The sequence below is a fragment of the Amia ocellicauda genome, unplaced genomic scaffold (assembly GCF_036373705.1).
Source record: "Amia ocellicauda isolate fAmiCal2 unplaced genomic scaffold, fAmiCal2.hap1 HAP1_SCAFFOLD_91, whole genome shotgun sequence".
Taxonomy (NCBI): Eukaryota; Metazoa; Chordata; class Actinopteri; order Amiiformes; family Amiidae; genus Amia; species Amia ocellicauda.
This window is the reverse complement of record NW_027103016.1, coordinates 23,146-39,049: the sequence shown is the minus strand read 5'-3', so window position 1 is coordinate 39,049 and position 15,904 is coordinate 23,146. Positions and strand designations below refer to the sequence as shown.

Here is a 15,904-nt window from a genome sequence, read left to right as displayed (position 1 = left end):
GATCAAGGATAGGCAGGGCCACCAATAATCTAACGTCTATTGACTTGTGTCAATTTCAGACTAAACAGTTAAACAGGAATGAGAAGATATTTCTCGGGGTTGACAGATTTTATTTCTAAAATTATCAACAAAACAGTTTAATGCAACACACATTTATATTTAAGAAAACTAAATGATATTACACATTCTAGAGTTTTGAATCACAGAATAACATTTCTAATTGATTTCTCAAATGTCATGAATCATGAACTCCAAACTGTTAAACTTATCTGAACTTCGTCGCAGAGAGGCCTCTCTGTCTTCGGGCTCAGATCACAGCACACGACACATGGTCCGTGTGGTTTGGAACAAAGGCAGTGCGGTTCGGCTTTGTCCAAGAACTTCCACTCAGTCGATGCACCTGGAAATTGGGGTTTCGCGAAATTAGAGTCTTTTCCAAACAGATTTTCCACTGGTTTGAAGGCTCCAAGGTTGAGCACAAAATCTTCTTTGTAAGCAGGGTTCCACCGTAGTTACTTGAAGACAAAGTCTTTGAGGAAAGCAGGGCCCTGTTCGTTCCAAGGGTCAAGTTTCTTAAGACTCAAATAGCTATTTAAATGACTGAACACTTTCATATACATTCGACTTACTCAATTGTCCAGCTGTAAAACTCCACTGATCAGGTGGGCACAGGCGGGCATGCGCAGTCTGTAAAGTTCTTTCTTTAATATAGTCCTTTAATAGAATTCTTCGTACGGCTCAATCTCCTTCTCCCAGTTTAACTCTTCTGTTGCCGGCAAAGACTTGGTTGGTTTCTGGTTCCGGTTCGGGCAACAGAGCTACAGGTTGAGCTGTGGCAGCGAGTTACTGGTTCAGGTGAGAGAGAAAGAGAGAGAGAGAGATAGAGAGAGAGAGAGAGAGAGAGAGAGACTGTGCACTGTTCCTTATAGTCTGTCAGATCAATAGGTGATTGGTTCTTGAGTTCTTGAGATTGGATTTCGGTTTCAGCCCCCAGTGTCCTAATGGAGGGGGGCTTGATTTATGACTGATGTCAATCCATGCCATCTTTTGGAAATGCCGGTTGGCCCGGGTTCGTAGCTCTATGTCGGGATTTCGGCTCTCGTCCACTTCAAAGAGTTTTTATCACCTACAGGCCCCTTTCTCCAGACATCTCATAGCAGGATTCAACCTATTTGGCCTCTTCTCGGTGCCATCCTCCCCAAAACTGTCACTTTGATGCAAACCAGTTCCAAGCTGATGAGCAAAGGAAATCTGATAACTTTGGGGGTGGAGAGGTCTTCTTTAGATCAGTGCTTCAGCTCAGAGCCCAAATGCTCTTATCAAAATACACCCAACATAACGCTACACAGTGGAACTGCAAGGCAATTGATTAAAGGGACATGTGGTGAATTCCTTTTTATCTTTATACTGTTGTTGGATGTCTCCTGTTCCTCTAAGTCTCATTTGGCCTTGGTTTTCCCCCTCTGTGTTGAATAATCGGGCTCTAAATAGCCCCGGCGTTTCTCCTGCAGTTCTTCGTTCTTTCCACTGCTAGCGCTGCCTTTGTGCAGCTTCTTATAAGATATTGTGAACTGAACCTATTTTGCTGTGAATTTATATTTACTGCGAATAGTTTATTGTGGCTGGTCTTGGTCTGTCTGCACTAAATAAATGATTTGTATCAAGGGATTATTTAGTTTGTCTGTGTACTTTTTTACCTAACCACTAAGGGCCACTCCTTGCACTTCACACATTTGCCCTTTTAATTACTCCCTTACTGACATACTTTAACATGCAATGTGCGTGTGATAATAGTTTTAGCAGCCTGTTGCCATTCAGGTGAGACAATACCTAGTAAATCCTTTTTTTTTCTTTTTCATGTTGGTGCACCGCGAAGGTTTTTGGTCTCAGTAAAGTGTGCCGTGGCATTACAACGCTTGGGAACCACTGGCTTGGCTTGTTGGGCATCCAGGTATGCACTGAGATTACGATCGGCACGATGATTGTCGTTCTCAGGAGAATTGTGTTTCTTTGCTGATCATGTTCTCTGTCGCTTTTTACAAAGTTCTTACAAGTGGCACATTGGGGATGAGGAGCAGAGCATGCTGACACGCATAGCTGTGGACTTCTGCATGGCATGGGGCCACAGGTCATTCCAAGTATTTCAAGACGCCTGCAAATGTGTGGACACGTTGTGTTGGCCCAACCCTCACAGATTGTGCCAAGTCAAGTAGAGATGCATGTTGTGCTGTTCTAAAGTGACACGTCGTCAGAGTTCCTGGCTTGACTTGCCTCTGGAAGACAACACTTGCCCAGGCTGGATATTTGCCGAAAGAAGCAAAGAGGACTAGACACCTTGCCTAGACGCAACTGCATATTTCATTGTCACCTGGAAGGCCATCCAGGCTTTTCACCATCAGGGCCCTTGGTCAACAAGGCACCCGAACAGGGACTCGAACCCTGGACCCTCAGATTAAAAGTCTGATGCTCTACCGGCTGAGCTACCCGGGCTTCAGTGAAGTGCTTCACAATGTGTTGGCTTCATGATTGTTCCAGACCGCTTTCTGGCCGGTTTAGAAAACTGGGCTCAGGGTGAAAAGGGTCACATGCATATGAGATGTTTGGGCAATGCGAGTTCTCCACAGCAAATCTGAATTTCCGGTGTTTTCTCCTTGTCCTCATGCAATTCCAATGGCTTGACATTTGGGAGCTCGTCCAAAACCGATGTCAAACCATAATCACGCCTTCCTTCGAGCCGGAATTGAACCAGCGACCTAAGGATGCCCGCTGCCTGAAACCTACAGTCCTCCGCTCTACCAATTGAGCTATCGAAGGGAAGCTTCTCACCGTCTTCCCCTGGCAGTCTCAGTGGCCGTGCAAAGCCAAGAAGCACCGTGGCTTGGCTCAGTGGTTTTCAACCCGTGTGCCGTGAGGACTACCCAATTGTGTCGTGAGATTTTTATCCCCTGAAAAATATTATGTCATTTTGTTTGGTCAACTTCATAAATCTTGTATCAAATCAAACTTATTCAAATGTGTGAAAATATTACATTTATACATCACCTGTAGAAAGCGTTTCATAACTGAAATGTTGTGTTTGCCGGACTGAACGCACACCTACACTGAGTTGCAGTGCTATCAGTTGTATCGTAAGGTACACTTATAAATTTCAATTTAAGAAGTGAATTTATAGTATCACCTTATCACGAATCCTGGAATCTTGTAGAACTCAATTTCTGTAATAATTGGACACAGACACCAATTCCAAAGATATAAATTGTTAAATTTATTCAAAAACAAAGACTAAATGTAGCACTACACTAATTATACAAAAGGGAAAAGCTAATCAAAATTCAACTCTAGATCAACAAATCAAAGACAAATCACTTCCGTGACCAAATCAAAGACCATGGGATCGCATATGATAACACACAAATCGTTAAACAAAAAAGGTTATAAACACATTAACTACAATACCGGTTAGTAAGACGAAGGTGAGTCTCTCGTTAGTATTGTTAGTCAGACATTAAATAACTACGCAGGTTAGTATTTATGTCAGGTAACTTCTCGTTATATATATATCAGTCTCATTTACGTTTAGGTGCCGAGAAAGATCCTATCGTTACTTGTTACCACAATTTCCCTTAACTGATTATTATTCAATGATCAAGGATAGGCAGGGCCACCAATAATCTAATGTCTATTGACTTGTGTCAATTTCAGACTAAACAGTTAAACAGGAATGAGAAGATATTTCTCGGGGTTGACAGATTTTATTTCTAAAATTATCAACAAAACAGTTTAATGCAACACACATTTATATTTAAGAAAACTAAATGATATTACACATTCTAGAGTTATGAATCACAGAATAACATTTCTAATTGATTTCTCAAATGTCATGAATCATGAACTCCAAACTGTTAAACTTATCTGAACTTCGTCGCAGAGAGGCCTCTCTGTCTTCGGGCTCAGATCACAGCACACGGCACATGGTCCGTGTGGTTTGGAACAAAGGCAGTGCGGTTCGGCTTTGTCCAAGAACTTCCACTCAGTCGAAGCACCTGGAAGTTGGGGTTTCGCGAAATTAGAGTCTTTTCCTAACAGATTTTCCACTGGTTTGAAGGCTCCAAGGTTGTGCACAAAATCTTCTTTGTAAGCAGGGTTCCACCGTAGTTACTTGAAGACAAAGTCTTTGAGGAAAGCAGGGCCCTGTTCGTTCCAAGGGTCAAGTTTCTTAAGACTCAAATAGCTATTTAAATGACTGAACACTTTCATATACATTCGACTTACTCAATTGTCCAGCTGTAAAACTCCACTGATCAGGTGGGCACAGGCGGGCATGCGCAGTCTGTAAAGTTCTTTATTTAATAAAGTCCTTTAAAAGAATTCTTCGTACGGCTCAATCTCCTTCTCCCAGTTTAACTCTTCTGTTGCCGGCAAAGACTTGGTTGGTTTCTGGTTCCGGTTCGGGCAACAGAGCTACAGGTTGAGCTGTGGCAGCGAGTTACTGGTTCAGGTGAGAGAGAAAGAGAGAGAGAGAGATAGAGAGAGAGAGAGAGAGAGAGAGAGACTGTGCACTGTTCCTTATAGTCTGTCAGATCAATAGGTGATTGGTTCTTGAGTTCTTGAGATTGGATTTCGGTTTCAGCCCCCAGTGTCCTAATGGAGGGGGGCTTGATTTATGACTGATGTCAATCCATGCCATCTTTTGGAAATGCCGGTTGGCCCGGGTTCGTAGCTCTATGTCGGGATTTCGGCTCTCGTCCACTTCAAAGAGTTTTTATCACCTACAGGCCCCTTTCTCCAGACATCTCATAGCAGGATTCAACCTATTTGGCCTCTTCTCGGTGCCATCCTCCCCAAAACTGTCACTTTGATGCAAACCAGTTCCAAGCTGATGAGCAAAGGAAATCTGATAACTTTGGGGGTGGAGAGGTCTTCTTTAGATCAGTGCTTCAGCTCAGAGCCCAAATGCTCTTATCAAAATACACCCAACATAACGCTACACAGTGGAACTGCAAGGCAATTGATTAAAGGGACATGTGGTGAATTCCTTTTCATCTTTATACTGTTGTTGGATGTCTCCTGTTCCTCTAAGTCTCATTTGGCCTTGGTTTTCCCCCTCTGTGTTGAATAATCGGGCTCTAAATAGCCCCGGCGTTTCTCCTGCAGTTCTTCGTTCTTTCCACTGCTAGCGCTGCCTTTGTGCAGCTTGTTATAGGATATTGTGAACTGAACCTATTTTGCTGTGAATTTATATTTACTGCGAATAGTTTATTGTGGCTGGTCTTGGTCTGTCTGCACTAAATAAATGATTTGTATCAAGGGATTATTTAGTTTGTCTGTGTACTTTTTTACCTAACCACTAAGGGCCACTCCTTGCACTTCACACATTTGCCCTTTTAATTACTCCCTTACTGACATACTTTAACATGCAATGTGCGTGTGATAATAGTTTTAGCAGCCTGTTGCCATTCAGGTGAGACAATACCTAGTAAATCCTTTTTTTTTTTTTTCATGTTGGTGCGCCGCGAAGGTTTTTGGTCTCAGCAAAGTGTGCCGTGGCATTACAACGCTTGGGAACCACTGGCTTGGCTTGTTGGGCATCCAGGTATGCACTGAGATTACGATCGGCACGATGATTGTCGTTCTCAGGAGAATTGTGTTTCTTTGCTGATCATGTTCTCTGTCGCTTTTTACAAAGTTCTTACAAGTGGCACATTGGGGATGAGGAGCAGAGCATGCTGACACGCATAGCTGTGGACTTCTGCATGGCATGGGGCCACAGGTCATTCCAAGTATTTCAAGACGCCTGCAAATGTGTGGACACGTTGTGTTGGCCCAACCCTCACAGATTGTGCCAAGTCAAGTAGAGATGCATGTTGTGCTGTTCTAAAGTGACACGTCATCAACGGCAAAAACATCTCTCAGAGTTCCTGACTTGACTTGCCTCTGGAAGACAACACTTGCCCAGGCTGGATATTTGCCGAAAGAAGCAAAGAGGACTAGACACCTTGCCTAGACGCAACTGCATATTTCATTGTCACCTGGAAGGCCATCCAGGCTTTTCACCATCATGGCCCTCGGTCAACAAGGCGCCCGAACAGGGACTCGAACCCTGGACCCTCAGATTAAAAGTCTGATGCTCTAACACACAAATCGTTAAACAAAAAAGGTTATAAACACATTAACTACAATACCGGTTAGTAAGACGAAGGTGAGTCTCTCGTTAGTATTGTTAGTCAGACATTAAATAACTACGCAGGTTAGTATTTATGTCAGGTAACTTCTCGTTATATATATATCAGTCTCATTTACGTTTAGGTGCCGAGAAAGATCCTATCATTACTTGTTACCACAATTTCCCTTAACTGATTATTATTCAATGATCAAGGATAGGCAGGGCCACCAATAATCTAACGTCTATTGACTTGTGTCAATTTCAGACTAAACAGTTAAACAGGAATGAGAAGATATTTCTCGGGGTTGACAGATTTTATTTCTAAAATTATCAACAAAACAGTTTAATGCAACACACATTTATATTTAAGAAAACTAAATGATATTACACATTCTAGAGTTTTGAATCACAGAATAACATTTCTAATTGATTTCTCAAATGTCATGAATCATGAACTCCAAACTGTTAAACTTATCTGAACTTCGTCGCAGAGAGGCCTCTCTGTCTTCGGGCTCAGATCACAGCACACGACACATGGTCCGTGTGGTTTGGAACAAAGGCAGTGCGGTTCGGCTTTGTCCAAGAACTTCCACTCAGTCGATGCACCTGGAAATTGGGGTTTCGCGAAATTAGAGTCTTTTCCAAACAGATTTTCCACTGGTTTGAAGGCTCCAAGGTTGAGCACAAAATCTTCTTTGTAAGCAGGGTTCCACCGTAGTTACTTGAAGACAAAGTCTTTGAGGAAAGCAGGGCCCTGTTCGTTCCAAGGGTCAAGTTTCTTAAGACTCAAATAGCTATTTAAATGACTGAACACTTTCATATACATTCGACTTACTCAATTGTCCAGCTGTAAAACTCCACTGATCAGGTGGGCACAGGCGGGCATGCGCAGTCTGTAAAGTTCTTTCTTTAATATAGTCCTTTAATAGAATTCTTCGTACGGCTCAATCTCCTTCTCCCAGTTTAACTCTTCTGTTGCCGGCAAAGACTTGGTTGGTTTCTGGTTCCGGTTCGGGCAACAGAGCTACAGGTTGAGCTGTGGCAGCGAGTTACTGGTTCAGGTGAGAGAGAAAGAGAGAGAGAGAGAGAGAGAGACTGTGCACTGTTCCTTATAGTCTGTCAGATCAATAGGTGATTGGTTCTTGAGTTCTTGAGATTGGATTTCGGTTTCAGCCCCCAGTGTCCTAATGGAGGGGGGCTTGATTTATGACTGATGTCAATCCATGCCATCTTTTGGAAATGCCGGTTGGCCCGGGTTCGTAGCTCTATGTCGGGATTTCGGCTCTCGTCCACTTCAAAGAGTTTTTATCACCTACAGGCCCCTTTCTCCAGACATCTCATAGCAGGATTCAACCTATTTGGCCTCTTCTCGGTGCCATCCTCCCCAAAACTGTCACTTTGATGCAAACCAGTTCCAAGCTGATGAGCAAAGGAAATCTGATAACTTTGGGGGTGGAGAGGTCTTCTTTAGATCAGTGCTTCAGCTCAGAGCCCAAATGCTCTTATCAAAATACACCCAACATAACGCTACACAGTGGAACTGCAAGGCAATTGATTAAAGGGACATGTGGTGAATTCCTTTTTATCTTTATACTGTTGTTGGATGTCTCCTGTTCCTCTAAGTCTCATTTGGCCTTGGTTTTCCCCCTCTGTGTTGAATAATCGGGCTCTAAATAGCCCCGGCGTTTCTCCTGCAGTTCTTCGTTCTTTCCACTGCTAGCGCTGCCTTTGTGCAGCTTCTTATAAGATATTGTGAACTGAACCTATTTTGCTGTGAATTTATATTTACTGCGAATAGTTTATTGTGGCTGGTCTTGGTCTGTCTGCACTAAATAAATGATTTGTATCAAGGGATTATTTAGTTTGTCTGTGTACTTTTTTACCTAACCACTAAGGGCCACTCCTTGCACTTCACACATTTGCCCTTTTAATTACTCCCTTACTGACATACTTTAACATGCAATGTGCGTGTGATAATAGTTTTAGCAGCCTGTTGCCATTCAGGTGAGACAATACCTAGTAAATCCTTTTTTTTTCTTTTTCATGTTGGTGCACCGCGAAGGTTTTTGGTCTCAGTAAAGTGTGCCGTGGCATTACAACGCTTGGGAACCACTGGCTTGGCTTGTTGGGCATCCAGGTATGCACTGAGATTACGATCGGCACGATGATTGTCGTTCTCAGGAGAATTGTGTTTCTTTGCTGATCATGTTCTCTGTCGCTTTTTACAAAGTTCTTACAAGTGGCACATTGGGGATGAGGAGCAGAGCATGCTGACACGCATAGCTGTGGACTTCTGCATGGCATGGGGCCACAGGTCATTCCAAGTATTTCAAGACGCCTGCAAATGTGTGGACACGTTGTGTTGGCCCAACCCTCACAGATTGTGCCAAGTCAAGTAGAGATGCATGTTGTGCTGTTCTAAAGTGACACGTCGTCAGAGTTCCTGGCTTGACTTGCCTCTGGAAGACAACACTTGCCCAGGCTGGATATTTGCCGAAAGAAGCAAAGAGGACTAGACAGCTTGCCTAGACGCAACTGCATATTTCATTGTCAACTGGAAGGCCATCCAGGCTTTTCACCATCAGGGCCCTTGGTCAACAAGGCACCCGAACAGGGACTCGAACCCTGGACCCTCAGATTAAAAGTCTGATGCTCTACCGGCTGAGCTACCCGGGCTTCAGTGAAGTGCTTCATAATGTGTTGGCTTCATGATTGTTCCAGACCGCTTTCTGGCCGGTTTAGAAAACTGGGCTCAGGGTGAAAAGGGTCACATGCATATGAGATGTTTGGGCAATGCGAGTTCTCCACAGCAAATCTGAATTTCCGGTGTTTTCTCCTTGTCCTCATGCAATTCCAATGGCTTGACATTTGGGAGCTCGTCCAAAACCGATGTCAAACCATAATCACGCCTTCCTTCGAGCCGGAATTGAACCAGCGACCTAAGGATGCCCGCTGCCTGAAACCTACAGTCCTCCGCTCTACCAATTGAGCTATCGAAGGGAAGCTTCTCACCGTCTTCCCCTGGCAGTCTCAGTGGCCGTGCAAAGCCAAGAAGCACCGTGGCTTGGCTCAGTGGTTTTCAACCCGTGTGCCGTGAGGACTACCCAATTGTGTCGTGAGATTTTTATCCCCTGAAAAATATTATGTCATTTTGTTTGGTCAACTTCATAAATCTTGTATCAAATCAAACTTATTCAAATGTGTGAAAATATTACATTTATACATCACCTGTAGAAAGCGTTTCATAACTGAAATGTTGTGTTTGCCGGACTGAACGCACACCTACACTGAGTTGCAGTGCTATCAGTTGTATCGTAAGGTACACTTATAAATTTCAATTTAAGAAGTGAATTTATAGTATCACCTTATCACGAATCCTGTAATCTTGTAGAACTCAATTTCTGTAATAATTGGACACAGACACCAATTCCAAAGATATAAATTGTTAAATTTATTCAAAAACAAACACTAAATGTAGCACTACACTAATTATACAAAAGGGAAAAGCTAATCAAAATTCAACTCTAGATCAACAAATCAAAGACAAATCACTTCCGTGACCAAATCAAAGACCATGGGATCGCATATGATAACACACAAATCGTTAAACAAAAAAGGTTATAAACACATTAACTACAATACCGGTTAGTAAGACGAAGGTGAGTCTCTCGTTAGTATTGTTAGTCAGACATTAAATAACTACGCAGGTTAGTATTTATGTCAGGTAACTTCTCGTTATATATATATCAGTCTCATTTACGTTTAGGTGCCGAGAAAGATCCTATCGTTACTTGTTACCACAATTTCCCTTAACTGATTATTATTCAATGATCAAGGATAGGCAGGGCCACCAATAATCTAACGTCTATTGACTTGTGTCAATTTCAGACTAAACAGTTAAACAGGAATGAGAAGATATTTCTCGGGGTTGACAGATTTTATTTCTAAAATTATCAACAAAACAGTTTAATGCAACACACATTTATATTTAAGAAAACTAAATGATATTACACATTCTAGAGTTATGAATCACAGAATAACATTTCTAATTGATTTCTCAAATGTCATGAATCATGAACTCCAAACTGTTAAACTTATCTGAACTTCGTCGCAGAGAGGCCTCTCTGTCTTCGGGCTCAGATCACAGCACACGGCACATGGTCCGTGTGGTTTGGAACAAAGGCAGTGCGGTTCGGCTTTGTCCAAGAACTTCCACTCAGTCGATGCACCTGGAAGTTGGGGTTTCGCGAAATTAGAGTCTTTTCCAAACAGATTTTCCACTGGTTTGAAGGCTCCAAGGTTGTGCACAAAATCTTCTTTGTAAGCAGGGTTCCACCGTAGTTACTTGAAGACAAAGTCTTTGAGGAAAGCAGGGCCCTGTTCGTTCCAAGGGTCAAGTTTCTTAAGACTCAAATAGCTATTTAAATGACTGAACACTTTCATATACATTCGACTTACTCAATTGTCCAGCTGTAAAACTCCACTGATCAGGTGGGCACAGGCGGGCATGCGCAGTCTGTAAAGTTCTTTATTTAATAAAGTCCTTTAAAAGAATTCTTCGTACGGCTCAATCTCCTTCTCCCAGTTTAACTCTTCTGTTGCCGGCAAAGACTTGGTTGGTTTCTGGTTCCGGTTCGGGCAACAGAGCTACAGGTTGAGCTGTGGCAGCGAGTTACTGGTTCAGGTGAGAGAGAAAGAGAGAGAGAGAGAAAGAGAGAGAGAGAGAGAGAGACTGTGCACTGTTCCTTATAGTCTGTCAGATCAATAGGTGATTGGTTCTTGAGTTCTTGAGATTGGATTTCGGTTTCAGCCCCCAGTGTCCTAATGGAGGGGGGCTTGATTTATGACTGATGTCAATCCATGCCATCTTTTGGAAATGCCGGTTGGCCCGGGTTCGTAGCACTATGTCGGGATTTCGGCTCTCGTCCACTTCAAAGAGTTTTTATCACCTACAGGCCCCTTTCTCCAGACATCTCATAGCAGGATTCAACCTATTTGGCCTCTTCTCGGTGCCATCCTCCCCAAAACTGTCACTTTGATGCAAACCAGTTCCAAGCTGATGAGCAAAGGAAATCTGATAACTTTGGGGGTGGAGAGGTCTTCTTTAGATCAGTGCTTCAGCTCAGAGCCCAAATGCTCTTATCAAAATACACCCAACATAACGCTACACAGTGGAACTGCAAGGCAATTGATTAAAGGGACATGTGGTGAATTCCTTTTCATCTTTATACTGTTGTTGGATGTCTCCTGTTCCTCTAAGTCTCATTTGGCCTTGGTTTTCCCCCTCTGTGTTGAATAATCGGGCTCTAAATAGCCCCGGCGTTTCTCCTGCAGTTCTTCGTTCTTTCCACTGCTAGCGCTGCCTTTGTGCAGCTTGTTATAGGATATTGTGAACTGAACCTATTTTGCTGTGAATTTATATTTACTGCGAATAGTTTATTGTGGCTGGTCTTGGTCTGTCTGCACTAAATAAATGATATGTATCAAGGGATTATTTAGTTTGTCTGTGTACTTTTTTACTTAACCACTAAGGGCCACTCCTTGCACTTCACACATTTGCCCTTTTAATTACTCCCTTACTGACATACTTTAACATGCAATGTGCGTGTGATAATAGCTTTAGCAGCCTGTTGCCATTCAGGTGAGACAATACCTAGTAAATCCTTTTTTTTTTTTTTCATGTTGGTGCGCCGCGAAGGTTTTTGGTCTCAGCAAAGTGTGCCGTGGCATTACAACGCTTGGGAACCACTGGCTTGGCTTGTTGGGCATCCAGGTATGCACTGAGATTACGATCGGCACGATGATTGTCGTTCTCAGGAGAATTGTGTTTCTTTGCTGATCATGTTCTCTGTCGCTTTTTACAAAGTTCTTACAAGTGGCACATTGGGGATGAGGAGCAGAGCATGCTGACACGCATAGCTGTGGACTTCTGCATGGCATGGGGCCACAGGTCATTCCAAGTATTTCAAGATGCCTGCAAATGTGTGGACACGTTGTGTTGGCCCAACCCTCACAGATTGTGCCAAGTCAAGTAGAGATGCATGTTGTGCTGTTCTAAAGTGACACGTCGTCAACGGCAAAAACATCTCTCAGAGTTCCTGGCTTGACTTGCCTCTGGAAGACAACACTTGCCCAGGCTGGATATTTGCCGAAAGAAGCAAAGAGGACTAGACACCTTGCCTAGACGCAACTGCATATTTCATTGTCACCTGGAAGGCCATCCAGGCTTTTCACCATCATGGCCCTCGGTCAACAAGGCGCCCGAACAGGGACTCGAACCCTGGACCCTCAGATTAAAAGTCTGATGCTCTACCGGCTGAGCTACCCGGGCTTCAGTGAAGTGCTTCACAATGTGTTGGCTTCATGATTGTTCCAGACCGCTTTCTGGCCGGTTTAGAAAACTGGGCTCAGGGTGAAAAGGGTCACATGCATATGAGATGTTTGGGCAATGCGAGTTCTCCACAGCAAATCCGAATTTCCGGTGTTTTCTCCTTGTCCTCATGCAATTCCAATGGCTTGACATTTGGGAGCTCGTCCAAAACCGATGTCAAACCATAATCACGCCTTCCTTCGAGCCGGAATTGAACCAGCGACCTAAGGATGCCCGCTGCCTGAAACCTACAGTCCTCCGCTCTACCAACTGAGCTATCGAAGGGAAGCTTCTCACCGTCTTCCCCTGGCAGTCTCAGTGGCCGTGCAAAGCCAAGAAGCACCGTGGCTTGGCTCAGTGGTTTTCAACCCGTGTGCCGTGAGGACTACCCAATTGTGTCGTGAGATTTTTATCCCCTGAAAAATATTATGTCATTTTGTTTGGTCAACTTCATAAATCTTGTATCAAATCAAACTTATTCAAATGTGTGAAAATATTACATTTATACATCACCTGTAGAAAGCGTTTCATAACTGAAATGTTGTGTTTGCCGGACTGAACGCACACCTACACTGAGTTGCAGTGCTATCAGTTGTATCGTAAGGTACACTTATAAATTTCAATTTAAGAAGTGAATTTATAGTATCACCTTATCACGAATCCTGGAATCTTGTAGAACTCAATTTCTGTAATAATTGGACACAGACACCAATTCCAAAGATATAAATTGTTAAATTTATTCAAAAACAAAGACTAAATGTAGCACTACACTAATTATACAAAAGGGAAAAGCTAATCAAAATTCAACTCTAGATCAACAAATCAAAGACAAATCACTTCCGTGACCAAATCAAAGACCATGGGATCGCATATGATAACACACAAATCGTTAAACAAAAAAGGTTATAAACACATTAACTACAATACCGGTTAGTAAGACGAAGGTGAGTCTCTCGTTAGTATTGTTAGTCAGACATTAAATAACTACGCAGGTTAGTATTTATGTCAGGTAACTTCTCGTTATATATATATCAGTCTCATTTACGTTTAGGTGCCGAGAAAGATCCTATCATTACTTGTTACCACAATTTCCCTTAACTGATTATTATTCAATGATCAAGGATAGGCAGGGCCACCAATAATCTAACGTCTATTGACTTGTGTCAATTTCAGACTAAACAGTTAAACAGGAATGAGAAGATATTTCTCGGCGTTGACAGATTTTATTTCTAAAATTATCAACAAAACAGTTGAATGCAACACACATTTATATTTAAGAAAACTAAATGATATTACACATTCTAGAGTTATGAATCACAGATTAACATTTCTAATTGATTTCTTAAATGTCATGAATCACAAACTCCAAACTGTTAAACTTATCTGAACTTCGTCGCAGAGAGGCCTCTCTGGCTTCGGGCTCAGATAACAGCACACGGCACGAGGTCCGTGTGGTTGGAACAAAGGCAGTCCGGTTCAGCTTTGTCCAAGAACTTCCACTCAGTCGATGCACCTGGAAGTTGGGGTTTCGCGAATGTAGAGTCTTTTCCAAACAGATTTTCCATTGGTTTGAAGGCTCCAAGGTTGTGCACAAAATCTTCTTTGTAAGCAGGGTTCCACCGTAGTTACTTGAAGACAAAGTCTTTGAGGAAAGCAGGGCCCTGTTTGTTCCAAGGGTCAAGTTTCTTAAGACTCAAATAGCTATTTAAATGACTGGCACTTTCGTATTCAGTCGACTTAGTCAATTGTCCAGCTGTAAAACTCCACTGATCAGGTGGGTCTGTAAAGTTCTTTATTTAATAAAGTCCTTTAAAAGAATTCTTCGTACGGCTCAATCTCCTTCTCCCAGTTTAATTCTTCTGTTGCCGGCAAAGACTTGGTTGGTTTCTGGTTCCGGTTCTGGCAACAGAGCTACAGGTTGCGAGTTTCTGGTTCAGGTGAGAGAGAGAGTAAGAGAGAGAGACCGTGCGCTGTTCTTTATAGTCTGTCAGATCAATAGGTGATTGGTTCTTGATTTTTTTAGATTGGATTTCGGTTTCAGCCCCCAGTGTCCTATTGGAGGGGGGCTTGATTTATGACTGATGTCAATCCATGCCATCTTTTGGAAATGCCGGTTGGCCCGGGTTCGTAGCTCTATGTCGGGATTTCGGCTCTCGTCCACTTCAAAGAGTTTTTATTACCTACAGGCCCCTTTCTCCTATCTCATAGCAGGATTCCAAACTATTTGGCCTATTCTCGGTGCCATCCTCCCCAAAACTGTCACTTTGATGTAAACCAGTTCCAAGCTGATGAGTTAAGGAAATCTGATAACTTTTGGTGGGGGGAGAGGTCTTCTTTAGATCAGTGCTTCAGCTCAGAGCTAAAATGCTCTTATCAAAATACACCCAACATAACACTACAATAATATATGGTTTGCTAAGTTGTAAATAATGGCTAAAATGCATTTACTGTGCATTCGGTTAATCATTAATTACTAGGTTTATGTTTATTTATTGCATGAATGTGGATCCTTCAAATGTTTAATAAATAATGACTAATATGTAAAGTTAAAAATTAATTACGAGTGTGTTTGTGCTTAACTAATGCATACTTCTGGCCCCTTAAAATAAAGTGTTATCAGATCTCCTTTGAGATATGACTCCCTCCCCTTCAGGTTCTGCAACGTTGAATAAATAAACTTAGATAGCCGCGACTGTTTCCCAAAAATGTATTGTTTCAAATATGCCGTTTAACAGCATTTGTTAGGGGTGTAACGTTACGGTACACAAAACTGACAGTTCGGTACGTACCTCGGTTTTGAAGTCTCGGTTCGTTATGGGTTCGGTACAGCGGGGGGGGGAACTAAACATTAATTCCTTTGTGCATGTTTCTAAGCTATGCAAAAGAGATTTCACTTGTTTCTCAGTCTGTCTGGTGATGCATAGCCCACATAGGGCACGTGCAACACATAACACAACATTTAGAAAGCGGGTGACACTTATTTTGTTACATATAAGAGCGACACTACTCCAGACACTCCCTTGCTCGTGATCTAAAGTTAGACAGAGATGCTGTGCTTGGCTGGGGTCACCTATCAGACAGGCCTCACACTTATCAACTAATTCACGGCCAATACAATGTTGTAACACTAGCGCAATAATGCCCTTTATGGTGTGTGTCATCACTAGTGTTACATGATCATCATAGTTTTTACAATTATATCTCGGAACTTCCCTGTCTGAATCAAAACTCTTGTGGGTTCTAGCAAGGCAAGAACAGAAGCATGCAATGTTCAATCTTGTTCGGGGTCTTAAAGAGTTGACAGAGGAATCAATATCACTGGTGTCTGGTACTCCACTATTCTAATGAAGAGAAAAGAAAATAACACTTAA

General features: G+C 42.5%; 6 non-coding genes across 6 annotated transcripts; all 6 read right to left on the bottom strand.

Annotated features, from left to right (window-relative positions):
- Positions 1 to 2,417: 2,417 nt before the first annotated feature.
- trnak-uuu (transfer RNA lysine (anticodon UUU)) lies at positions 2,418 to 2,490 on the bottom strand. Its single transcript has one exon. It is a non-coding gene; the product is annotated as a tRNA-Lys (tRNA).
- Positions 2,491 to 2,725: 235 nt separating this feature from the next.
- trnay-gua (transfer RNA tyrosine (anticodon GUA)) lies at positions 2,726 to 2,814 on the bottom strand. The gene is given in 2 exon segments: positions 2,726 to 2,761; positions 2,778 to 2,814. It is a non-coding gene; the product is annotated as a tRNA-Tyr (tRNA).
- A 5,952-nt stretch (positions 2,815 to 8,766) lies between these two features.
- trnak-uuu (transfer RNA lysine (anticodon UUU)) lies at positions 8,767 to 8,839 on the bottom strand. Its single transcript has one exon. It is a non-coding gene; the product is annotated as a tRNA-Lys (tRNA).
- A 235-nt stretch (positions 8,840 to 9,074) lies between these two features.
- On the bottom strand, positions 9,075 to 9,163 carry trnay-gua (transfer RNA tyrosine (anticodon GUA)). Its single transcript is given in 2 exon segments — positions 9,075 to 9,110; positions 9,127 to 9,163. It is a non-coding gene; the product is annotated as a tRNA-Tyr (tRNA).
- Positions 9,164 to 12,421: 3,258 nt separating this feature from the next.
- On the bottom strand, positions 12,422 to 12,494 carry trnak-uuu (transfer RNA lysine (anticodon UUU)). The gene has a single exon. It is a non-coding gene; the product is annotated as a tRNA-Lys (tRNA).
- Positions 12,495 to 12,729: 235 nt separating this feature from the next.
- Positions 12,730 to 12,818, bottom strand: trnay-gua (transfer RNA tyrosine (anticodon GUA)). Its single transcript is given in 2 exon segments — positions 12,730 to 12,765; positions 12,782 to 12,818. It is a non-coding gene; the product is annotated as a tRNA-Tyr (tRNA).
- Between the last annotated feature and the right edge of the window lie 3,086 nt (positions 12,819 to 15,904).